Below are 27,871 nucleotides of genomic sequence, written 5' to 3' on the forward strand. Positions count from 1 at the left end.
GCCATCTAGATTCTTGGCATCCCTATTCCATAGCTACTAAAACTGCCTAGCTACTTCCCCATCAATGCTAGATGCCTTTAACTTTTCGGTAGGAGCATCCCTAGATGATAACTTTGGTCCTCTCAGTTCCGCCTATGTGACAAACATATTTTAATATTTTGGTGTAGCTAGTTCTAATATTTTGGTGGATTGATGTAGATACTTTGGGTATTGTGGTGTCTATAGTTGTCCTTAGATAATTTGTGCTTCTCTTTTTAATAATCAACTTTTTGTGAGATAAATAGTGTTATGTTGATCAATTTTTTTGCAGTTGCTCGATTTTAGTGTCTCGCTGATTCTCGCTCGCTTGTGAAATGGCCATCCCCCCTAAGGAGGCTTGGGACACCTTGGTAAATATTCTATGTGGTGGTTGGGTGATGGCCTCTAATACACCACCAACAAAGACACAAGAAGAAAATGTATAAGGATCAGAACTAGGGGACACCAGGATCCCAGCTCACACAAGGCACCAATCACCTAGGATCCTATTCTCTGACCTCCAGCTAACATAAACAACAGACACCTCTACACCCTTCAATCCAACTCGGTTGATACCTCCAACTGTCCTCCCAAGTCAGAAACTCCCATCTAACTCCCAAGACCTCTGATCTTCTACCTATATGCCTTAGCTGACTTCCTCTCTCTGATAAGCAGCTGACCTGAAACCTTCCATGTTGACACACAATTGATCAAATTTTAACTGTATTCTAGAACAGATGCCTACAGAGTTGATCCCAATCAGAAACATGTCTGCCTGATCCCAAAATCTCCTGCAACATTAGTAAACTTCAAATACTTGCTCCAAAACTTCACAGAACCTGTCAGCTCTCCTTTGCTGACTCCTTGACACTAGTTTGACCTAGGTGGCTTTAAATTAAAATGAAAGACTAACACAGCCGATCTAATACGAGACCTCCTAGCTCTCTTATTGTCCTCCAGGTTCAGCTAACCTCAATCCTTCAACCCCAAAACCTCACGGATCACCTTCCTTATGCTCCACGGACCTTTTGCTGCTGATACCAATCCGATTGATCTTGATGGATACTGATCCAGCTGACTGAAATAGACCCAGCTGACTTAGTTGCCCTGACTGAATCAGGAACTTTCTCTTACTCAGCCTCGTGAAGACTCTCCCTAACCATTTAGGCTTCTCTAGTTTCATAGAGATATGACACCAAAAACTCTTTGTTGTCCGCATCTGACTCTTAGCTGATTGGTCTGATTGAACTAATTTCTGATAGTAGCTGCTGACAAACTGATGCTGACTCAACTGGATCATACTTCCTTAGCTCTGAGTCCCCTAACACCTCTAGATGCTCTAAACACTCAAACCACACAAGAACTCAGCCCTAAAGACATTCAATTGATTATAATCAACTCGTAATTGTTTCTGAATGAACAATCAGCCTACAAACCCGACTGTCAGACTGCTGATAGTTGATCGCCCGTGACTGCTCACTACTGTCAGTCTTCTGACTACTAAACTTGACTCATAACTTACTTCCCTTTCACCCAAAATGAATAAATAAATCCTTCTATCTCTCTAGCCAAGTTTAGTAGTCAGTCTTCTGACTACTAAACTTGACTCATAACTTACTTCCCTTTCACCCAAAATGAATAAATAAATCCTTCTATCTCTCTAGCCAATCACTCTTGATGCACAGCCGACTGTAGAGCTAACACCCCTTTGATCCTTTCTAACATTGATTCCTCTCAACTGAAGATGACTGATTCAGCTATGAGTCAACTATGACCCTTAGAAAATCAAACATACATTCATAGCTATTCTATCTCAACAAAATAAATAAAAATAACTCAAACCAAGATCCATATAAAAAATTCTCATCAATCACAACACAGATTCAAGCTTTGAACTCAGCTCTCTTCATGAAAAATAAAGACAGACTTGCAACTGATAAGTTCCATTAGGAAAAACTTCATGTACAATAAAAGGTCCTTCCCATTTGACTCTGAATTTGGTCTAAAATGTAGCATCAAGAGCATTATTGTACCTCAGAACTAACATTCCCTTCTTCGAATCCTTGCTTCCCAACTTATCATTAAATGTCTCAATCCTCTTTTAACTTATCTTTTCATACCATCTAATAGATTCCTCTCTGTACAATAGTATAGAATATAAACTGGTCAATCTCTCTTTTTCTTGTTCCTCTCCTGGGTCATATTATGATGCAACACGAAATCAAGTGAGGGAAGCATTACATTCAATGGCAATGTACATTCTTCTCCATACACCAAATGATATGGGGTAAACCCAGTTGCATTCTTCTCAGACACTCTAAAATCCCAGTTGCATTCTTCTCAGACACTCTAAAATCCCATACAGCTCTATCCAAGTACATATCCCAATCATTGGGGTGGTGTTCTACTGGTTTGAACAACAATTTTTTAAAAATCCCATTAAATCTTTCAACCAACCCATTGCATTAGGGATGATATGGTGTAGTAAACCTATGTTTAATACCAATTTCTTGGTCAGATTTTTGACCAAACCAGCTCTCAAATCCATTCCTTGGTCACTGACTAGCTCCAAAGGCACACCAAATGTACAACAAATCATCTCATAAAAAAAACTTACAACCCTGATGTGCTGTGGCACTGCTGGTTGCTCTAGCTTCTGGTCACCTTGTCAGGTAGTCCATTGCAGTGACGATTTAATATTGTCTACTTCTTTTTCCTGGAAGGGGCCCATTAACATCTATCTCCCATTTTTAAAAGGCCCCATAGCTCATAATGTGATGCATGGGCTTAGGAACTAGCACCTTTGTCTGAAAAGGTTGACATTCATGACCACTTCTGCACCAATGTTGGATGTCTTTGTTCGTACTTGGCCACATAAGCTTTGATGTTAATACCTTTATTTTTGTAATGTCAACCCCATAGTGGCCTCCACATCCTTATTCATGGCAAGCTTTCAAACAACATTGAATTTCATCTTGACATAAAACCCTTCTCAAAACACTATCTCTTCCTTTATGATACAATATGTCACCAATCAATACATACATCATAGCTCTTCTAACCATTGCCATCCTTTTTGAAGCATCCAATCCTCTTCTTTAGAACCTGTGAGAAGGACTTGACCTTCCTCATAAAGGGATTCTCTACCTTGATACAATGGTCTTTGGAATGTCACACCATGTAAATCCTTGGAAAAAACCTACTCTGCTAACTCATGTGCTCTCATGTTGTCCTCCTTGGATACATGCGAGATCTGAAAGACCTTGGAAATAACTAAGGAGCTTCCTCATCTTAAAGAACCAGGTTTTCAACTCATCTTTATTAACTTTCCGTGTACCTTGTACCTGCCTCATAACAAGCATGTAATGACCCTTTATATCTAGTCTTTTCACCTTTGACTAGACTCTTCAAGACCCAAATTGAGGCTACAATACTCAGCCTCATCATTTCTCTTAACCTGTATTTCTTGGCTACCAAACCATATCTCTTGATCTTGTTTTCTTATAAAAACAAACCCAAAACCTCCTTTACTAAGACTCCTTTTAAAAGCCCTGTCAAAGAATAGAGTCTCATCTATATCTTGTAGTTCTTCATGCATCCTATGATCAAGAACCACTTGCTTTTCAACATCCTTAATGGGTTTAGGTTTAACATGTATCTCTTGATAGGTTAGCATGTCTTCCTTTTAATAAATCTCATGTCAAACTCTTGCAATGTCATGATCCATTTTCGTACCTTTGGGTTGTCACCAAGAGGTAAAAGATTATAGGAGGTAAGAACAACAAAAGGTCTATAAATCAAATAAGGCTTCAACCTTTTTGTGGAATATACAAGTGTCCAAACCAAGAGCTCAACCTCATGCCAAGCCTTTTCTATCTCACCATGCTTTGCTGATATAAAAATAGGTTTGATATATGATTACCTTGTTCCTTTCTGGCATCATTACTGCTCCCACTGCATGTTTCCCAACACTAAGGCTAAGATAGAAGGATTAGCTCCAATATGGGGGCATCATTGTTGGTAGGGTAGACAACTTACCTTTGAGACTCTCAAAAGCATCCTCTTCTACTAGAATCCACTTAAATGTATCTTGTTGACTAGCATTTTGCAAAGGGTAAACATAATGAGCAACATACAAAAAGATCTCTAGAGATAGATGCTTGAGCTTTTGAACAAAGCTCATTAGATCTTTGGTTGTCCTGGGGCTTTCCATTTGCAATAAACTCTCTACCTTTGAAGGGTATGGGGCTATACCATTCTCACTCACCTCGTCCCAGGAGCACTACCCTAGCCCTTGCTATCTTGAAATTTGTTGGGTTGAGGTGGGCTCCATCATCTCATAAAGATGTTTAAAAGAACATTAATCCTCTCTACATGTAATAGCCTATCACTGTAAACACAAAAATCATCCCATGAATATTATGACAAATGTTCCCATGTATGGGGCAAGGATTTTATCCACCCATTCTGAAATCTAGCATAGGCATTGTGAGCAATAAAAAAGGCATCACTCTGTAGCAAAACACTCCCCATGGAGTAATAAATTAGTATTTTTTTGATTCCTCAAGAGCTATTCTAATCTGATAATATCCACTAAAACCATCATAAATTGAATACCTTGCATGCCCCCTATCACATGATCCAAAATTTCATCCTGAAAGGGAAGAGGGTAATGATGTTTCTTTTTAGCATCATTCCATGGTTTATAATCCACACAGACTCTCCACTTATTCCCTTTCTTAGGTACAATAACTATAGGAGACACCTGTGAGGTGAAAAAGAGAAGAAAGAACACTGCCTCTATAGCTCTTCCACCTCGCAAACTTGGAATACAACACACGAACGGGGGCACCACCAGCCACCGGCTGGAACCCTTTCACTCTGTCACCACCCAACCCACGCCAGACAGACAGCCCAAAACAGGGGCACCATAGACAAAGCAAAAACCCAGCAATGTATTTCAGATCAACACTTCATACAAGCTTCTCCCGACACAGAAGCCTTACTCACACAACTTACAAACACTGACTCAGACCTGTCACTGCCGAGGATACACCACATCCCCAATCACCACGAACCTCTCGCCTGCCTGCTGTACCAATCACATCAGAATGAACCCGGCCACTCACTCTCTTCAGAGGGTGCCCCACCAGCTAACCCTCGACTCTCTGCAGCCCATCACTTCTGCATGTGTCGTCAGCAGAGCAGCTACCCAAACACACCTCTCTCTCACTCTCTGTCGTCTCTGTGCTGATCCTCTGCCAGCCTCACAACAAACCCAAGCAGCTTATCTGCCCTGCTAAACTATCGGCCCACCACCAACAAGCAGCAACACCTGTCTCTTTGTCCAGTCACGATTTCCCCTCTGCTATCCACTGTCGGCTTCACTTACGTGGCCCACACCAGCCTATACATCCACTTTCACAGCTCCTTGTCAGCTGCTATGCACCAACCACTGCCCTTCATGCCCAAAACCAAGACGACTTCCTCACTAGTCGCCACCCTTCAGTCTTCACACCAACCGAGAAGCCCCTAGCATCTAGGCAGCCACACCACATTAGCTCGTCCCACTGGCTCCCACACGGCTAGCCTCTCTGCTTTCACACAGCCTCGCTTCCACACAGTTGCTTCTTGCCTTGCGCTATCCTCCATGCTAGCCACTGCACTTCACTTCACAAGCCCACGCTTTAACACCAGCTGCGTCAGCATCTCTAGCCGCTCCAATCTTCGCCAGCTTCCGTCTCTTTCCCACAGACAGCGCCCCACCAGCAGCTGCGCCTAGCCACATGAACCCTTGCATCTCCTCTACATCACGCTCCCTTCACACCAGCCTGTCGCCACCCACAAGTCGACGCCAGCCACCAGCCACCAGCTGCACACAGAGGCCGCAACCTCCTCCTGCGTCTCTGCAGCGCCACAGCAAGCCTTCTCACCTGGACCCCCGGCTCCCACACACGCGTGAGCTCCACTCGCTGACGACCATCACACACGTCGACACTCTTTTGCCTGTGCACTCACCAGCCTGTTCCTTGCTTTAGCTTGCCAGCCCACACGTCTTGACGCCAGCTGTCTGCTGCAGCGTCCCTCCAGGCGGCTACTCACCACTCTGTTGTCTTCGCCTCTCACACCCAGCAGCAGCGATCTCCATGTGACCACCTGGCCTTCTCCCACACGTCGGCGTCCACAGCCAGCTCTCTGTCGCAGCACCCATAGTAGCCAACCACTCAGTCACACGAAGGTGGCTTCTCTCACACCTGCAGCTGCGTATCATCCACCAGCCTGCTAAACCCAGCTCCTCATTAGGATCTCAATGGAAGGCTTCTTGGGCCCTTTTATTTGGCAGTTTAAGGGAGTCAAACCTTTTCTGTTAAGAAGAAACGTTTTCTAATTAGAAGCTTCAAAACGGCTACTTTATTCGAATTTGAATTTTGGGGGAAAAATGGAATTTAAAATCTAGCGGATAAAACCATATCATGTAACATATCTATGGAAAGCTCTTGATGTGTAGATCACGGATCTGTAATCTCTGCTCAAATCGGAGCTTGTATGTAGAAGTTATGGAGGTCCGAAAATTGTAAAATTGCCCCCCCCTTTTTGGGAGAAAAAGTGCACCCTTTGACCACTCTTACACCTCTCTTAAAAACCCAACATTTCAGTCCACATGGCAACCCCCCATTTGGCTATTCCTTAATCACCTTGATTAGGCTTGGGCAAATTAAAGGGCCCAAGAAGACCCCATTCACTTCCTAATGCTTACGGCCAACCTTGCGTCTCCACTTGCTACGGCTGTTTTCGCTAGGGAGGCCCCCAGCTTCTACGATGGCCACACGCTTTCTGGCGTCTCTCTCTGCACTGCGCTTATGGCTGCACACGCACGAGAACCCCAGTTCAAAACGGCCGCCTCTCCCACATTGTCTTCTTTGCAGAATGACGAGGCCCCCCAGTTCAACGCGGCGGCCACCTCTTTTCTTCCTCTCCTCGCGCCAGCTTCTAGATTGCACACTGGCAGCTCGTAAAGCTTCCACACGGCCAGCCTTTTGAGTGGCCACGTTTATCATTAATTTTATTTTGTTCTAAGGCCTGCCACCTCAACATTCCTTTTCACACCATTGCTTTTGCATACTATCCATATCTTTATTTGCCCATGTCTCCATACACTTCAAACACAACCTTCCGAGTGCCCATGTATACTTGGACACATACACAAACAAGCGACCGAGTGCTGATATCAACTCGAGCTGACCACGTTCCGGACCGGCCTCAAAACAAAACCATCCACAAAATCACTGTGCCAACGCATTCATAGGCAAAACCTTCACACACGCCACGCATCCATATATACACAGGCCCAAAAGATCTTTCAGAAAAATGCCTGACAACACCTACTCAGCATCATCAAATGAATATATGAAACTAGCCTGTAACAACTAAGTGACCTCTGTCTCCAAAATCTTGCTTTGTATTGTCCCCGGAGGGTTCAGACAAGGCAACAAGGTAGCTAACATTAGGGCTAGCATCATGCATAGAAAGAGAAGCGCGTGAGTCTCACCACCAATGGGCGATAACATGCCCTTGCAGAGAGGGCACCCAAGAGATCATTTTTCGTCACACACTCTCTAAAAGAAGAGGTGGTGACTTAGATTACAACAGCAAAGTTGCTAGTAAAGCGATGGTCATAGCCGAATCAGCAACCAAGGCATGGTTGTAGAGTCCCTGCATTGCAAATGCAGGTGAACAAGAGAGGGCGATGCAGTTCCCACACTGTGCACAAAGAGCAGTAGTATCACAACAATGTTAGTGGTCCACAACAAAGAAGAGAATGGAGACAAGACAAGCTTGCACTAGGAAATGCAGCTAATCATTGAGATCTAAAACAAAGAGAGGCAGCAACTCTTCGAGCGCACAGGAAATGACGCACATAAGCAGTCATCAATAGAAGGCACGACTGGTGAGAAAGAAGAAGAATGTCGTGGGACAGCACATCTGGATCAGCAAGAATGAAGCTATGAGCAGAGCAGCCCCACCGAGAGCAGCCGACAGCATGCAGAGATGGTTTTCTACAGCTCAGCATCTTCAACGACTCAACAGGAGATAAAAGTAGCGGTAGAGAGGCGAACACAGTCACGGTTACAACAGAGGCATCAATGTTGACAACAATAAAGATAAATGGCTGTTGGAGTAGCTAACGGCCGTGAGAAACAGTAACAGTGAGAACAAAGATGAGAAACGAAGCTAACGGCCGTGAGTTTGGGATGTTGTGAGAGCAATTGGCTCTTCACATGGGGTGCCCAGCTTGAGACAAGTCTCGAAAGGGTAGTTAATGTGGTGTGTGTGTGTTGAGTTGTGCACGCATGGGTGTCACATTTTATGGGTTGGTTCCTTCTCCTTGGCACATGGGTATCCAAAAAGTACTTGAATGGATCCTATCGAGCAAAATGGTTCGCGAAATGGACTTTAAGTGTCTAGGTTGGCTAGACACATGCACACACACTTGTTGAACACTCCAATTTGTATTAAGGGGGAGTGATGAGATTGACAATGCCAAATTGTTGGGAGTGAGAGGTGAAGTTGGAGAGATGATTAGTTCACACACCTAAGTTTACATTGAGAAGGGGTGTTGAAATGTGCAACCTGAAATAAAAGGGTTATTTGGTTGAGTGTGTGAGTGAAAAGATGCAGGGAGGAATAGACCTTGAGCTCTTGTAAGCACACACACCACACACACACACTCATAAAAACCCTAGAAGAGAACACACAAGATAAGAGGCTAAAAATTGTTATTCTTCTTCTTCTGAACAAAAAAGGTTCTAGCAAAAGATAAGGGAAATACAACATAAGTACTAAAGCACTATGTACATACGGTTCATAATATAAACACGCTAAGTGACTAAGATAGCAAGATATGTATGCCATAACTCAATGGTGGACTAGTAGCTGGTGTAGTCCAACTGTAGAATCACTCGCGAAGATCTATCATGTCAGCATCCTACTAAACATGACAGTGATGTAAGTGGTAAAAAAGGTCATCCAAGCATATCATAAGTGTCAGCTTGTGTTAAGCTTAACATCTCAATACTCACTCTCAACCTCAACTCCATCTCTAGGACTCCAAGCATAGTCCGGATTCTACGAAGTTTCTCTGCTCCTAGGGCTTCGTGAAAATGTTAGTTACCTACTCCTCTATGCTGCTAACATACATGAGATCAATGTCTCTTGCTAAGAACCTCTCTCTGATGAAGTGATAGTGATGTTTGGTCCCTACATAAAAAATCGGGTTCCTCGCCAATTGTATACTGCTAAGGTTGTTACAATAGATGACAACTTTAGCCCCGAATCACCAACTAGCTTGCGCAAGCAAGCTACCTCGCATGATGCCATTATAGCCCGGGGCCTCCACCTTATAGACGTGTAGGTGTAGCACGTGCGTTCAAAAGGATGGGTTTTAATATAAATCTCACTTACAGTTTTAAAAAGAAAGGAGGGGTATTACAATTGTGCCTGGGAAAAATAAAATAAGGAGTGTTTTTATTCACAAAACTTTAGAAGTAGGGTTCTATTCTAGTGGTATGACATAATTTTGTTGGGGTCTAGGTAGAGGGTTCAAATCTAGTAGTGTTTTTTGGCCCCACACTTTAAAGTTCTTTTTTTGCTCCACACTCTATTTAACGTTTTTTAAATTTGAAGTGAAGTGTTTTAAATTAGTTGCTGTAAAAGAGAGAAGCAATAAAGAAACATCTCACGTAATGATGCTCTCTCTTTACTACTCCCTCCTTCCTTTTGGACGTCGCTTGAACCCCCTTTCTCTATCTTTGTGCAGATTAATAAAGCTGGCTAACTAAGCTTAATAAAGCTCCTTAGTTTAGGTTTTTACATTATTGGCCAAGGTTAATAATATAATGGCAGCGGGGCCTGTGGTTATTGGTGTTGATTAAGCGGAAGATTTCTAAGGTGCGCATTGTCTGTGATCTGTAGAGACATGCGCATACGCCGTTGCACCAAACACGCGGAGATGTGCAAGGTCAGGCGCACGCCGAAACCACAAGGTATAGGGAATTGCATCGACTGAGCGATGGTATACTCTGTTCTGAATATAGCAGGCTATGGTAACAGCTTCCTGCCAAAATTTTTTTGCTAGTTTTGCAACACTTAACATAGCACGAGCGGAGTCAAGCAGAGTGCGGTTCTTACGCTCGGCGAGGCCATTTTGTTGGGGTGTTGATGGTACTGTACAGCGGTGGACTATTCCGTGTTTTGCTAGGTAATGTTGAAACGATTGATTCTTGTATTCTGATCCATTATCAGATTGGATTGTGTCTTGCTGTTTATTTTTTAGAAATGAGACGATTGTGAATCTTGTAAAGTCGTCAATGAAAGTGATAAAATATTTATGATTTGTGAGTGATCGCTGAATGGGACCACAGAGATCTGTATGTATTAATTGTAGTGGAGCTGTAGACCTCTCACCGCGAAGCGGGAACTTATGTTGGGCTGATTTGCCAAAGACACAACCCTCACATAGGGATAGTGAGGATTTGGCTGACAATGTGAAGTTTTTGGCTAATCTTCGCCGGTTCATATGTTGCATAGTTGCAATGTTGAGATGTCCTAGCCGGTAATGCCATAACAGAGTATCATAGTGTAGATTTTTTGTGTGAATAGCTGCATTTGCTTCATGAACAACACGAGTCCGACCAAGTAGGTAAAGTCGTCGAAATTTTGGACAGGTCACTATGTAAGTGCGACCATTAGGCAACTGATGCTTAATCAGACAGCAATCGTGTAGAAACTCAAATGCAGTACGAGGACTTGCTAGCCGATCAATGGACAGCAGGTTCTTGTAAAGATTCGGGACATAGTAAACTTCATCAATAGTAACTATATGTCCATCTGGTAATTCTATTTTTGCAGTGCCAATACCCTCAGCATTTTGATGTGTTTTATTACCGAATTTAACAGTTATAGTATGATTGAGTGGATGGTAATTAAACAGCCAGCTTTTATGTGTGGTCATGTGTAAGGTTGCTCCTGTATCTAACACCCAAGTATTTGCAACATCAAAATCAGGAAGATGCGACGCCATGAAGACAAGATTGTTTCCGTCATCAGATGCTGGTGAAGAGTCATGACTATAATCATCATATGGCGACGAATATTGGGACCCGCTTTCAGAACCAGAGGCATAATTTGCCTACTGTTGCTGAGAGCTCTTATTCTTGCCGTTATGCCAGCATTCTGAAGTATGATGACCATGTTTGTTACAGATCTTGCAGTATGGGCTTATGAATGAAATGCCAGGGCGTGATTGACAAAATCGAGAATTGTTCTGATGTGGCCTCCTCGGTTTATGGAAAGATTTCGATGATGTATTTTTTTAACGGAAGTTCGAGGAGAACTTGGATGTAGGCCGGGCATACATAGCCATAGCTGTAGATGAAGCTACTTGTGAAGATGAAGCAGATCTGATTGTATGTTCTTGTATAATGGAAGGGATTAGAATAGGTATGGAGAGATGAGCTGCGGTTCGGGTGGTTATAAAGGGCTGCCATGAATACGGGAGGGCAGCAAGCAGCAACATAGCCTGCATGTTTTCAGGAAGATTGACACCCGAGAGTGTAGTCTCATCCAGTTGAAGTCGCCACGCCTCTAGGAATTTAGGAACATTCTGATCTTCAGTCATAACTTTATTCACTAGAGTTTTTAGGTTCATGACCTGAGTGGCAACATCTTTATGTTCATGGCTCTCTTCAAGACGAGTCCAAATTTGCCGTGCTGTGGTCAAGGTTCGCACGGTCTGCTTTCGCGTATCATCCATATGAAGTAAAAGCTCCAAACGAGCACTTAGATCTTTTGATTTCCAATCTGTAATGTCCCGCGTGTTTTGAACAGTCACAGGGTTGGCTTGGGCGGGGCATATGTACAGAAGTGCCATCTACCCAAGGAAGGAGCTCAAGTTTCTCCATAACCATACTCATGGTCAACTTCCATGGTTGGTAGTTTTTATCATTCAATTTGTCGATCTTGTAAGACCGGCCTGAGGAATGTGCTTGGGCCATAGCAATTGCTGTTCCGGACCAGCAAACTGTCACGGCCTTGCACACAGAACGACTAAGTCGTCGTGGCCTGGGTCAAATTTCTGGGGCCTGTTTAAGCGCGTTGGAGAGAATGCAATGTGAATCTGCACGCCACAATGTTAGGGCGCAAGTTGCATGCACAGAAGATTGAGCGCAAGTGGAGAAGCCCTTCCTTAGTAGGCTGATACCATGCAGAAAATAGGTGTACACACAGCATACATTATGTTTTCAATACACAGACTCACAGTTCACCATAGCTCTGACAGGCAAGATGTCGATGCGTCAACCGTTGTGTTTATTATTGGGGCGCAACCCTATTTGAGGGTTTGCCTAGTAAATGTCGTTTCATTATTTACATTGTTGTAATTTATTAAAATAACTTTAAACTAAAGCTATCTATGAATTATTTATTTCAACACGCTGATGTGTCGCGGAAGCTTTTCTAAGGTGTGCTGATGTGTAGCGCAAAGCTGTGATCGCCTGTTGTCCCCATCGGAAGCAGAATTTGGCTCCTGTCACCATTAGTCTAGCTCCCCATCTGCTGCCCATCGGCCCTCACGGCCGGAAAAGGCTCCTGGCTCCTGGCTCCCGCTAGACTCAGTTTTAGCTTCAAAATCAAGTGTCCAGGAGGTATTGCTAGTTGCAGGCCTGCTTTTCGATGTGGGTTCGATCCTTGGCATGTTGCTTATGGGTCGCCCGGGTGTTGTTGGGTTGCGGAATCGGCTTTTGCTAATCACGTAAGCTTTAACCCAAGCATTCAGCATTTCAAGCTTAAGGATTATTAAGATAATTAACTGCATGGGTGTTAGCAATGGTGGGTTAACGTCTTTGATCTTATCACATAAAGCAGGTGTAATTAAAGTGTATTAACGTTTTCTTTTAAAACTAATTTTTATATGCAATGAAAAGTTTCTTCCTAAATAGCTAGTTCTCTTGTTGTGCAGGGCAAATATTCTCTAATTATTGCTTCTTATTTGCAATATTTATGGCTACAAGCAAAGAAGAAGTTTATTATCTACAAATTTTACAACTCAAAGAGAAGGTGAGTGTGCTTTAGAGTTCATGATTTTTTCTTTCATATAAACTAATAGAGAAGGATTATATAAATTTATAGAGAAGGATTTCTATAGTGTTTTAGAATACTAAGAATTCAATCTAGTAGTAATCCTCATGCATTTTTTTCCAATATTTTATGTAGCTCTCAAGTAAAGTAGATTTGCCTTATTTTTTGCAAGCTCTCTCAAGCTTTATGGTTGAAATCAAAGAAAATGAGTGTGGTCCTATTGCAAGAGAGAAGAAATTTCTTTTAATTTTTCTTTCATATTTTTTCAATAAATAGAGACCTTGTAGATATTTTATGCCCATTAAACTATTTATTGGCATCCCTCATAATGTTTGATATTTTCTCTTTTATGGTTCTTTTGAATGTAGGATCGATCATTCATGGCATCCAAGGCTCACATTAAGGTGTTTGACCATGGGGATAGTGAAAAGAAGTTGTTGGGTTATGTTAGAGTGATGGGAGATTATACCTATAGTGCCATACGCAAAGAGATTGTGCAAGATGGCATTGTAAGTGAATCTTTTGGGTTTGTTATTGAAGATGAAGATGATGATGGAGTGTGCACATTGAATGCCACACAAGAAGAGCGTTGGCAAGTGGAGAGCAACAAAAGTGTTGGCATAAAGAGGTGTTTAAGCATGGCTTATGGTGGCGGGCCCGCAAAGCGCATTTGTAGAAGTTTAAATGTTGCCTTAGAAACTAGTGACATGAATGCAAGGGAAGAGGGTGAGAATGTTCATGGTAGCAAGGTCAACATGCTCAAGAGTTCTTTACTACCAAAAGAAACTCTTGACCTTTGGGAGGTCCAATGTGACAAGACTCGTAAGAATTTGAGGAACAGAAATCCACCTAGAGATGACAATTTTCAGCTTACAACTGAAGATGTCAATGACAAGCCTTTGATTTGAATTTGGTGTGATGAATGTAAAAGCTTTTATGGATCAGGAATGACTGGAGGCAAGCAGACCGCATACTCATGCTTATCAAACTTCTTAAGATTTCACATTCTTCAAGGACAATCCCATACAAAACGGTACCTTTCCAATCGAGGGCTAAAGATCGATGCAATAGACACTCAAGGAAGTAGTACAAAGGACAAAGAAGATGATTGTGATGATGCGGTGGCAATTTTGGCGGCTATCGAGGAGATGAATAATTTCAATAACACTCATGAAGGTAAGCATCAACTTATTTCTTAATTCTTTGCAACCAAACTATTATCTTCTTTATGTAACACCTTTGTTAAGCTCATGCAAGACACTAATTTCAGCCCCTTGTATTGGTTTTTTTAAAAGGATTTTTGCTTGTTCTTTTTAGTGTTAATTTTCAGCTGATTTTTCTTTTCTTTTCTTCTCTCAAGATCTTGTTTCTTCATGTAGGGGCTGATTTTCAATTGGTTGAAGCCACCTTGCATGATTACAAAGATAGAAGCACTGTCAGAGTGGTGTGTAAGTATGATGGGAAGTGGCTGCACTTATGTCCTCGTGGTTCAGATTTGCCAACAATTCTAATGGAACATATTAATGGAAAGTCTCACACCATTGCATGGAACAAGACCACACCACATCAGTCTTCTTCACTCTTGATTGGATCTTGTGGGCGACCTAAAAAGCATTTTGACAAAGATCCACGCCAACAAACCTTGGGTGCTTTTCTCACATCAACAAAAGAGCGTTCAAAAGCGCCTTCTATCCCCACAGGTACATCATGCTTGCCTTCATCCAATCTTACTATCTTGTGTTTGGGATTATGGTAGCATACAATTCATGTTAGTGGTCGTGAGGTTGATATAAAACCTCTCCTACAAGATCTAAAGATGGGACGAGAGTGGTTTTGTGAGCCATATACAAAAGCATCTTTGCATGATGGAGATATGGAGTACATGGTAGATGGATGCTTTAGGCATATACATTGCCTTCGTATCTCAAGCATTGGAATGCCTTTTCAAAGTTTTACATGCAAGCATTGCAAGACAATTCCATCATGTGGTGATTTTCGCATGAGAGTGTATCGGGAGAGTATTTCCATTGAGAAGAGAGGAGAAAGGCAAACGGGCAAAGGAATGCGGCTAGATTACCTTGGAATTGAAGAGCTGAAAAGTGTCTCAGTTGGGACCAAGAAGAAATTACGAGAAGCAGGTAGAAATTTATGGTGGCTGAAGGCAAAGATTGTGGTGCTTTCCGTGAGAATCAGATCCTTGAAAGAGGCCAACTATGAAAGCATTAATAGAAAGGATGTGAGGCGATTTTGCAATAACATCATTGAGGCTTGCAGGCAAGGTAAATTTGGAGGCAAATCAGCTTTATGGGACTTTCTTCAAGACATTGCAAAGAATGCATTAAGATCTGAAAAGGGTCAAAGATTCACAGAATCAACAAAGACCATTTTTGAAGTCGTGAAGCTATGGGGTGGCTACGCTTACATGAGTTTTTGAGTGCAAACCTTGGAGGGCCATCCATGTCAACCACTAGGAGACACCGAAGAAAATCAACTTACTTTCAGTCAGGGGAGCATGAATATATCTTTGATGCAATCGGGAAGATATATGTTGAAGCAAAGAGAAAACATGGAATAACATCACGAGTGCCAATTATCATTGTTGAAGATGAGACAACTATCAAGCGGCGCATTAGGTAAGCTTTTTTCAATATCTCTTCCTTTCTTTGATTGTAAATATAAAGTTCTTTGTGCATGAAGCGGGCTAAAATAAAAATCTTTCTCTTTATGTAGATGGAATGCAAAAGATGATGCTTTGATTGGGTTTTGTGGAAGAGAAGGAGAGGATCATCAATGCTCTTCAAATGATGCCATCATCGTTGGAGATGGAGCACAAGGATATGAGACAATAGTAGATGCCTTCCAAAACCACGTGGTGGGACACTATGCAAGGCTCCTCATTGTCAACCCTCTTCATGAGAGTCTTCCAAGATTGGCTCTAGTTGTGCATTGCACATGCAACCGCTTTGATAGTGATTTCATCAGAACCCAATGGATGCTTGTGGAGCGGATGTGGAATGCAAAGTTCAAAGACGTGATAGGTCCAATAATTGGATGGTGACAGTAGACGTCGAAAGCTCATGGTTGAAGACTACCTAGGAAAGAGAGATAGGCAATTTTTCATTGATTGGCCTGGATGGAAGTTGAAAGGAAGATTTGTGAGAGGAGATGTGTATGGTTTACATGATCAAGATTTTGTCCATTGTGGAAAGAATCTTGTGAGTCCTCTTGACAATCCTACCCGACAGCTTGCAATTGGGCGTGTGTGGATTACACTCAATCACGTTGCTATGGTCTACAACACTTTCTCTGTTGATCAGCACAGGTTGCGAGATGGGGACATACAACAAAATGATCGTCAAAACTGGGGGGGCAGCCCAAAGGATTGTCTCTAGACAAGTGCAAAAATGTATGAGGGAAATGCGAAAGAAAGAGAGGAGCATGCAAGGGACCGAGGCATATTTGCAGGTTGTTGCTGACTACATAGACATATTCTTATCACCATATTTAGACTTGGGACAGCGTGTGGTCCTTGCAGCTAAAGTGGTCTTCTTCTTCAAGCTGTGGAGATTATGGCTACATCACCATCCTACATACAACCTAAGGGAAAACTTCATTAGCAAAGAGGCATACATAGACATTCAACTTTCTTGCCATTTTGTTGTTCTACTTATAAAGATGTTTCGGGAGTTCTATCCAAATTTCAAATGTCCTCTGCATCTCACAGGATCTGATGCAGCAGAGATCTATTTCAGCAAGATTGGCGGTATGGTTGGGCAAGAAAGAGCGTTTGATTTTGGAGATCTTTTGCATTGTGTTGGTAGTTTGAATCAGGTTGCCATGCATGAGTATAGCTCAAATGGGGTGACTTTTTCAAGGGCCCATAAGAAACAAGAACACATTTGGAAGGACTTGAACAAGCATGAAGGTGTTTTGGAAGCAGATCTTGGGAACTACGAAAGTGTTTCCTGTGATACAAAGATGATAGATGCATTAAAAGAGGGATTGAAGCAGGCACAAACTTTATGTGAGACATTGGGCCTCAAACCTTGCACAAGTGAGGGTCTTAAATGGTGGAAAGAGCCTTGGTTAGATACAGAATCAATGTGGTCAAAGCTAGATACTGAAATGGGCGGGGCAGATGAGCATGATGACTTTGCGGAGCCATGTGGTGATGATAGCCCCATTGGCGACGAGAGCAATGAAGATGACGAGGTCATATCTTTGAGTGAGATTCGACATGAGATCGATGGGCTTCTTGATGAGGCAAGCAATGAAGCTGAGAAGAAGAGTATCTCACCGGTGGTAGAGGTTGATGGCAAATTCATCTTCAAATCTACTTTGGTAAGCCAACTCAATGGAAACTCTACATTGTCAAAGGATAGGTTGACTAGGGTGAAGCAAGGAGTGTATTTCAGCCACAAGGAAAAAGAAGCGTCATCTAGTAATGGCAATTTTTTTGGAATAGGGTCTGATTGCGCAATTTATTTCCATGATGTGACACATGGAGAGGGACAAAAAAGGTCAAAGAGAATTGGAAAAGCTACAAATCTGAAGAAGATGGACACACTTCATAGCACTTGGTACCTTGGAAGAGTTCAAGAGATGAGAAAGAAGGTAGGTGGCAGGTATGTGGATTATAAGCGAGGTTTTGACTTGACGGACCGGCCTCAAAGGGTAGAGATTCAGCTTGGTTGGTATCAAAAGGTGAAAGGGCGTCGAACATTTACTTATGACTTGACGGACTTGAACATGGTCAATATAGAGTCAGTTATTGCATTGGCACATTTAACATACAATACAGCAACAACTGATAAATATGAACTACATCAAAATGACTACAAGCTTTTTAATGATTTTGTAAATACTTCAGGTTAGTTTTTCATGTGATTCACGTAAGTGTTGAAGCATTTAATTGTATTTTTAAGTCATGTTATATCAGATTTTTGCATCATTTTCCTCATTTTCATTTTGATTGTAGGCAACAGGTCATCAAACACATAGGGAGGCAAGAAGCTGATTTGACATGGGCTGAATTTTGGTGGGGCTGAAGTTTTTTGGGTGCGGGCTGAAAGACTTAGCGACTCTGACTTATGTAGACTCATGCTTTTTGTAGCCGTGGTATGCATGACTATGTATGACGACATGTCTAAGCGTATATTCAAGGACAGTTTTTGTGAGAGAAAGTAAGTCTTAGTTATTGCTTTAATTCAAAAGAATAGAGGAACATCTTTAGCTCATGTATACAAAATTTCTCTTTTGATTGCTATCAGATTGTTTTGCAGATCCAATTCATTCCTAAGGCAATCCATTTTGGCAGCAGGCAATGGGACCTACAATAACGGCTAAAGAAAGAATCACAAACACTTATACATATTGTAGATTTTTGTTAAATGTCATGTATATCCCTTCTATAATGTGGGTAGCTTGAGTATAATATACATTTGAGCAGCTCTAGTCAACGACATTATATGAAGTTCAATGATATGCGTGTATGATGAGTAGGTGTTTAATCCAAGAATAGGTCACTAAAAAGCATGTGCATGTCTTTTATTGATTCCTTGTTAGACCAGTTCTTATGTGCATGCATATGTTTTTATTTGTGTTGCAGCTGTTGCCCAATTTTATTTTGACAGGCATGAGAGTTGTTGGTGTTGTCTGCTTCACAATTTGGATGTCAACAACCATACGTAAAATGTGTCATCTTGATTGTATGTCTGCTATGAAATTCCACACTAGCACGGTGTCACAGAGCATGATGGTTCAAAGTCGAATGCACTGTGGACTGTGGAGTATGATGATGCTGATAAATCTGTAGTCAAATTGCTTAGCTTCCCATCGACTCCCTACTCGCATTGGGTCTCCTTCCCTGCAGCCATATCCGACTCCTTCGAGCTCCCGTCACTCCCCGGCTTCCCGAGCACCTTCCCGGCCCCTTTGGGCACCCTCACGGCATTCACACAGAGGTATTGCTTCATCCCCCATAGGGTTTTACTTCAGTTTTTCAGTCTGCAGGTCTCAGAAAAGAAGGGGCAGCCACCATTGAAGCTTCATTGCTTCATATCTCCAGTTGGGCCTCTTAAGGGGCACTAAGGCTTGACTTGTGGCTTCATTGGCTCCCTATTGAGCCCCCCTTCACCCTCCCTTGTGCCACGTGGGCTGTAGGCCATCAAGGAGCAGCAGCGCAGATTGCGCCAGCCTTACAGGCTGTGACTTGGCTCCATTTGGCTTGGTTAAACACTTGCCAACAACCCCGGGACTTGGCATTGAACATTGAAGCTTTTTGCTTCAGGTTTGGGACTGTGTAAACAGTCTACAAACAGGCCAAAAATAGGGCAGCACTTATCTCTTGAAGTCTATGCTTACCGGGATTGATCACTTGATGCATATTGATGCCCGTATGATGTCTACATGTATGGAGATGCTATGTTAATGGTTTGCCATCATTTTCGCCCTGATTTAGGACTGAGAATACTCAGTTTTGAGCAGTGAATCACTGCTGACATACAGTGGGCTGAAGCTATTTTACTCATGTATGCTTATGCCTATGCTATTCGGGTTATGTCTTGGGTACATGCTTTGAGTTATTGACAATCGGGGATTGGAAAAGAGTTTGACATTGCTTCTTACTCATTGGTTGAGCTTTTGAGCTCGTACATACAGCTTTTGTGCCAGTGGGAGCATCTTTGGATGCTTGACAGACATTGAGCAGGCAAGTGTTATTTATCTGGGAGTGTTTCCGCGCTTTGGAGATACTTTGCTGAGCACTTCTAAGACATGTATTCACAAAATGAAGCAAGCCTAAGGTTCAAACATTATGTACTTTTGAATATTTGGAATCAAATAAAGAAAAGGGAAAAAGAAGGGTCGTGGGATGTGGGTGGTTGAGGAAGTTAGAGTCTCTCTCTTCCTTTATCAACCTCTTTCACGTTCCTTTCTAACTCTCTTGGTTTGAGCACAACTCTTGCCTCTCTCTTGTCTCTTCCTTGTTCTTGAATATTTCCTAGCTATGGAGGAAGGAGAAGAGGATGGTGAGGATGATTGTCTTGTCTATCTTCTGTGTGCTCTACACTAGGTAGCTTTTCATTGTGTGGGTATATGGCTGTGGTGTTTTCTTAGAGAGAGAGATGAGAGAATAGATGGTGTGTGTGTATATGTGTGTTTCTTGAGAGCTTCTTGCAGCTTTCATGGCTATGGGGCACCCCAATGCGTATATTTCGCATGCTTGAGCCTGGATTTGCTGTAATTTTGTGTGCTTGGAAGGTTATAGTCACAGAGTATGTTGCAGCTGCTGAGGCTTGCAAGGAGGCCTTATGGTTTGCTCGGCTTGTGGCAGATTTGGGATTCCCTGGTGATGTTCCGTTCTTGCATTGTGACAGTCAGAGTGCCATCCACCAGCTGGCACGAAATCCTGTTTTCCATGCAAAGACAAAGCATATTGATGTGAAGTACCACTTTATCCGTGAGGTGATTGATAACAAGTTGCTTCAGCTTGTCAAGATTCACACGGATGATAATCCTGCAGATCTTCTGACGAAGAGTTTATGTGCGCTTTTGCCGCACAGGTCGTAGCTGGGGACTTGTCGGACACCGTATGCGAGCCACGAATGGCTGCAAGCATACAACCAGGAAAGGAAGCTCAAACAGAATGCCAAAGGGTGTGTCACTCACCGCTCAACCGCCGCCTTGAAGGATTCTTGCGTCACAGCCGTGAAGGAGGAGCCGCCGTCGCCGCTCTATCGCCTCTCCGCCGCCGTGCCGCTACACAGTGCTCGATCGCTCTCTCACTCTCTCTCTCTCTCTCTCACACACGCAGGAGAAGGAAACCAAAGAGATAAGGCAAGAGCACTCTTGTATTCACAACACATGAGAATGAGGATTTTAGGGTTACATTTGACTCTTATAGGTGACTTGGCCGTTCACACTTGGGCGCCCATACATGGCCGGCCGACCCTAACCCTTATCCTACTGATATTCAAGGTGCGCCTCTCATCGACGATCACCCAATCCCTTCATCCTTAACATATGGTGCCGACAAGCCCGGCCCATGACTCAGAATATTTAAATTAATGACGTAAAACATAGTACGTCTCAATGTCCGTCATAGGTTAACATGCCCCCCTTCCTGATGTAGATTCCGTCCTTGGAAGCTATGGTATGGTAAGCTCGAGAGGGTTGTTGTGGTAGACCGTCTGCAAAACAGGGAAGTAGAGTGAAGGTATGCTGGAATTCAAAAGATATAAAGTGTATAAATTCAAGCATGTTAGACCACAATGGATGTTGCTATGAGAACTTAGTTTAAGGGTCACATGAATGAGCTAGTGTAGCAAATTAACAGGAGTTTAAAATTATTGAAAGTAAATCAAGAGTAAGCAAGGTGTCAAAGGTTAATCAAGGTTTATAACTAGCCTAAGTCAAGGAAAATAACCAAGCTTAATAAATAAACACATGACCACACTGTGTCTACTCTAAGAACAAGTTAATACCACAAGCCTAGGGAAACAAGAAACATCAGAGTTACAGGAGCTTTTTGCCTCTTTTTTTTCTTTTTCTTTTTTTTTTGCATGTTACAATTTTTACACACAATGGCGACCTTCCTAAGGCAAAACTAACATCAATCCTGGTACCATGTTTAACACAAGGCATTATCCAGGAATCTATTAGCTCACTTTAGGCAAGGCTATCCCCTACCAACCAAGGCATCGGTCTGGAGTAGAATACTCCTCGCCTACCAAGTATCAATAAGGCGATAGGCCAACATTAAAGCACATCATAGACTTGTATTGCCATTTATTGTAGCCTTTTTTTTTTAATAATCTATCATTTTTTATCTTCGCTCGTGAACTATAATTTGTCTTGCATTCTTTCGACAAAGGGGTAATAGCTATGTCCTAGAGGTCAACACACACATGGCCAGGTGTCAACCATTAAGATGGTTTGACCCTAGACCTAAGACAATCGTATTCCAAGGTTAACTAAAGATGTCATGCTACCTAGGAATATTTCCAATAAAGTTAAGCTCATTAATGATTTACACTAGCATGCAAGCAACTTCAAAAACTAAGTAGTACATTGACAATTTCCATGTGGTCATGCATTATAGTTTATGCAATTGATTGAACAGTAAAAACGAAAGAGAGTGGGTATGGAAGAATTACACCTGTAATTGGAGATCTCCTTGATTTGACGAGACAGCTTGCAATTGGATGTAGATATATTTTGATGAACGTTGCGGCAGTCTCAGGACTTGAAAGCGAACCCACCTCAAACTTTTCAACCTGTACAATCAACTAACAAGAACTATACCTCGAGAGGCACATCAGTGTGAAAATTTCAAGACTTGTTTAAGGAATCTAAACTAGAAAAAACTTGAAAACGCTAACCTACCTACTAGTCACCACACTACTACTGAGGATACGGTTGTCTTGTCAGATGCTTTGCCTAGGGGACAAGCTTGCAAGAGGAACAAGTATATCTACTTCTCTCATCATTCACTGGGATGGTGAATGGAGTAGTGGGGGCGGGTGGCCTATAGATGGTTAGCCAGGTCCTCTACCATCTCTCCAAGCTCTCTGACTTCATTGGTCCCACTGTAAATCGCTCGATGAGACCAATCTTATGATACCCTGAATCAATTTTGACCCGAAATCAATGCTGAATCAGTGCTCACTGAATCAATTTTGACCGAATTAATTCTGACTAAATCAGTGCTCGTGTTGACTGAATCAATTATGACTGAATCAGTGCTCATTGAATCAATTCTCACTGAATCAGAATCAATTCTAACAAAATCAGTGTTGACTGAATCAAAATCAATTTTGACTGAATCACAATCAATTCTGATTGAATCAATTATGACTCAATCAGTTCAACCCCAACAAATTCACCTATAGTTCATTCAAATGTTCGAACAGAGATGTGAAGCCTTTGGAAACCCCAACTGCCCCACTAAGGTACATGCGTTGAACTTATGCTTAGAGGGAAAAGCTAGTCGATGGTTCATCACATTGATGCCGGTGATTACGACCAACTTCAAAACCTTGAAATCAGCCTGTATACATGGCTTTTGCAGACAAGGTGATCGATGGAGTGTAGTAACAGAACTCTATTCAATTGAGCGCCAACCAAATGAATCCATTAAAGGCTTTATCCTTTGGATAAAACTCTTGGACTCACGTTGTGAGTCATGGAAAAAATTAAACGATGTTCAATTGAGGAGATGTTTCATGATGGGCTTGAAGAATAACGGCTTACACAACTTAATCATTATATCCAATCCAGAAACATTCGATCAATGTTGTAAGTAAAGAAGCAATACATTTAGATGACAACATGCTAGAAGGTGATCATGCTACAAGGTGTTCCTCATCTAAACCAAGTGAAGCAATGGCAAAAGAAAGATCGATCTCGGAATTGACATTCTCATAATTTTATGCAGCCTTGCTTAAAACATCACATCAGACATCTATAAGAGAGGATTAAAACCTTCAAAACCAGACATCCTTAATGCCTATAAAAGTGACGAGCAAAATGCCTTATATCAAATGCAATCACTACGACCATCCCAATCCTCATTGTGTATACAAGGCACATGTCCTTCTATACTGCATATATTGTAAAACCTTTGACCATGATACTAAAAAGTGTCCAACTTCATCCACAATGGACTCAAAACCTCCATCTCTCGTACACCAAACCGAAACACTCAAGAAGCAGTTAATCGGACACTTCAGTGTTTCTATTGTCGTGGACCTCACAAGGTGGCAGACTGCACAGTTTGGAATACTTCCATGCCCATCTTGACACCTTACGAACCAATGTGTGAACGATGTGGCATTGATCACATGTTCCAAGATTGCCCAAGACAGGTTTCTTCAATGTAACTTGTCCCACAAAGTACAACTCTTAACATCTTAAGTGTACAAAATGGGCAATTGTCCCACGGGGCCCTTGAATTTGCTTACACGCTTTTTCTTTTTCCAGAAAAAAGATCCTTCTATTAGTTAATGAGAGAACGCCATAAGGCTACAAAGCTCACCTCGCAAGGAGGGATAAAAACACAGTGAACTCCTGAGCTCCACCCCCATGGCTGGCCGCTCTCTGGGGGGGGCTACCTAGTAGTACATGTGGGAGGTGAGAAAAGCCAAACTGGAGGCCTGTAGTGCCAAGTGACATCCTCGCCCCTCGCGGTGAGGAAAGGGCCAGGCTGCCAAGTGCGGAGGAAAGCCTTGCGGCGCCCTCTCATGCGATCCGAGTCGCCCTGAGTTTCCCCAAGGTGTGAGTGATGTCCACCCAGAGGGCCTGTATGACCTCCGCCGGTGGAGTCGCCTGGCGGTCAATGGCCTCCCTGCATCGGGCTCTCCAAATGTGCCAAGCCGTCATGCTGCTGATCAACTCCCATCTGTGCCCGACCCCCTCCTGAGAGGCTGCCGAAGAGAAGTCTGGCGTCGGAACCACCGCCATCACCCTGTCAGAGACCTGGATGGTCGCACTGCCAGGGACGTCCTCATATCCAAGGGCCGGGCCGCTGTCCGTGGCCCAAGCCACCGCACCCCACGTCACCAGCATCTCACCTGGTGAGCCTGCAAAAACCATCCTGAGAGCGCGCTGCCAGACCTGCTGTGCTTGTGGGCAATCCCATAAGCAGTGCCGCCGCGACTCCTGTGCACGCTTACACGCTTTACAAGCCAAGGTACGACAAACAGTCAAAAAGAACATAAAAGACAATGCCTCAACATGGGTAGAAGAACATGTTTTCAAACAGAACCCAAAAGAGAAAACAAAACCTTCTAAACCCAAGAAAAACAAAAGACGACAAATTGTCGAAACCAAGGTCGAATTAAAAGACATGGAAAAGGAGCCTGCAGAGGACAAAGACCCAAAAGGGGACATAAACACGAAAGAGAAAAAAGCTATACATGATGCAGAAGCATCTACCTCAAAGACCACCACGCAAACCAGAACACCCATACATGCGACACAAGACACAAAAACCAAAAGAAAATTTGATCTCGTCACATGGGTAAAAATAATGAAAAATTAACAAACTAAAGAAAGTCAAAGAATGGAACAAGTTTTAGTGCATCACTAAGTGAGGATGAAACAAGTTCTTACTCTTCGCTCAATGCACCACATAGACCAAGCAAGAAAATAGAACCCACCCAACCACCCCAAATGGATAATAATGATGCAAAAAGCAAGCTCAAGAGAGCATGCTTAGCTTGGTTGAATGTCTTACAGGGTCACCGGTTGTGATTGAGCCTCATAATGCCAAACCTAAAATAGTAACCAAGATTTAAAGCCTAGAAGAGTACTGCTTTCCCTTTCAAGAGAAAGACATACTCTCTACAGAAGAGTCATTTGAGACAGATTGTACGAATTAGTATAGGCTTGAGAAAGCACGTGAGGAATTTGATAATTCTCTTACAAGATTAAAACAGTCTCTCAAAACTTCATTTGGAGGAATGCCCTTCTCTCATAAAGCTAGCATCACATCAACACTTGGCTCAACCTGAGTTATATAAGGACATAACGAACTACATAAAACAGGAATGCCAGGATTCGCAAGTTTCCAAACAGTCCTCATTAAGAATTGTCAGAGGGCCAAGTGTGCCATTGTACACATTGGGTATTCTTGAAAAAGCTGAGACCCAAACAGAGGATGAAAGTGAATGGGAATATGAAACAGACACAGGATCTAAAGCTGAAACAATAATCGAAACACCCATGGTTTCTTTGGAAGATTCTATCATGGTATGGTTGGATTTCCCTACAGGCAATGATGTTTACGCAAACGCGTATTGATTAGCCCTTGACGAGCAAGTCATAACATCATGAGTGACAATAGACACTTGGGTGTCATTGGGACAACCTCAACTCATCCCTACAAGCAATAGTCTTACAAAAAGAACCAATGAACAAAACATTGAAGTTCCAGGTTACTTTAGATACAGTACTCAAACAATCGATGGCGATATGGGATCTACATTTCATGTTACCCTAGATTCCCTTGAGTATGATGTCATCATTTGGCGGACCTTGGATAAGTGAATCGTTGTAGTCACTAGATGAATCCACGTAAACAATCACCTTCTTGAACACTCCTACATATGCAATGTACAATTGTTATTACAGGAGGAGGAAGAAACCTTGCAGGAGCTGGAACTTCCAACATATCTTACTAAAAAAGTCCCTAGGATTCTGGTTGGATTGAAAATTGCAAATAGAATCACCACAGAGCTCAAGCACAGCTTTATCCAACACGAGAACACAATCTCATGACCCTCGAGCTATGGGACTTGTTAGGTCAACCAACACTCATGGCACATTCTGAAAGGATTACCTTTACTACACAATAGTTGAACATGCCATGTCTGGGGTACTTTGAACATACAATGTATATTGAAACTAACTCCCTCACTTGCAAGTTTTTTGTGGTTGAGTATGTGTTGGAAGTAGATTTAATCTTGGGGCATAAATGGACTGTTGCTGCCCAAGCACCACTGTGCTTTGCTAGCGATAGAGTCATCATGATGGTCAACGATAAAAAGTTGACAATACCATACTGCCAGGAAGAGAATCCAACTTTAATGGATATCTATGATGCTGAACGCAAAAGGATACAAGCCTCTTCCAACAAAAGCCCCTCTACACAATGACCTACAATCTGCATCAATAACCAACTCGAATAAAGCCTCTACTCCTTCAACCCCATCCTCACCTACGAAGTTCGATGCCAAAACCTCGCAATCAATAGCTATTCTTGAAGAAGTTCCCAGAGCCCAACCATCTATCTCTAACAGGGAACTCAAAGCAAAGACCCCCGGAACCTATGCATTTTTATCGACAAACCTTAACAATGGAGACAACCACATGCTCAAAGGCCTCGTCATCGACAGCCACTCCACGAGAGACTCTAACCTCATCAACAATGCTAATGAGTCTCAAACTTGCAACGCCAGTGCCAACCAAAGTCCAGGTTGGCCCCAAACCTTCCACATCACCCCAAAAGAAAACTCCACCAAGATTCCCACAATCGATATCTTAATAGTAGCAAAATATGGGTGGAGAAGCAGCTACTTGCAGCTCAAGGCTACTATGAAGGTGCCAATCAGATTTGGGTTCCTCGACAGTCAAAAACTCTTCCTCAACGAAGCACTCAAAAGCCAAGAAAGAAGAAGAGTACTCCACAACACCGTCCACAAGAGCCTATGCGAGTTCCTCAAAGAACTCCACCAATGCAACAAGTGTGGATACCAAAAAGATTGCTGCGAGCATAAGGGTCTACCAAAGAAATACCAAAGCTTAGGTCCCCAAGCGCATCACAAAGTCCCCTACGCTTGCACAAAGAAGAAAGCCTCAACACCAAGCACATCGGCACCAATTTATAGTGTTCATCTCAAAGATGGGTGCCTGTGCATGTACATCAACAACAAAGATACTATGATGGTAATTCCATCATATGGTTGCCTAAATCAAACAATGTGAAGAAAACCTCACCACCAACTTCAACCCCAACGAATTCACCTATAGTTCATTCAAATGTTTGAACAGAGATGTGAAGCCTTTGGAAACCCCAACTGCCCCACTAAGGTACATGCGTTGAACTTATGCTTAGAGGGAAAAGCTAGTCGATGGTTCATCACATTGATGCCGGTGATTACGACCAACTTCAAAACCTTGAAATCAGCCTGTATACATGGCTTTTCCAGACAAGGTGATC

The 27,871-nt window shown here is 42.6% G+C and overlaps 1 long non-coding RNA gene and 1 pseudogene across 1 annotated transcript; both read left to right on the top strand.

The window, feature by feature from the left end:
* The first annotated feature begins 14,749 nt into the window (after positions 1–14,749).
* LOC147602592 (uncharacterized) lies at positions 14,750–18,662 on the top strand. The gene is made up of 3 exons (XR_015265780.1): positions 14,750–14,852; positions 18,131–18,335; positions 18,435–18,662. It is a non-coding gene; the product is annotated as an uncharacterized LOC147602592 (long non-coding RNA).
* LOC147602593 (uncharacterized) lies at positions 16,230–18,027 on the top strand (annotated as a pseudogene).
* Positions 18,663–27,871: the final 9,209 nt, after the last annotated feature.

The sequence above is a fragment of the Cibotium barometz genome, unplaced genomic scaffold (assembly GCF_041138505.1).
Source record: "Cibotium barometz isolate CiBa-2024 unplaced genomic scaffold, ASM4113850v1 ctg419, whole genome shotgun sequence".
NCBI classification, from domain to species: domain Eukaryota; kingdom Viridiplantae; phylum Streptophyta; class Polypodiopsida; order Cyatheales; family Cibotiaceae; genus Cibotium; species Cibotium barometz.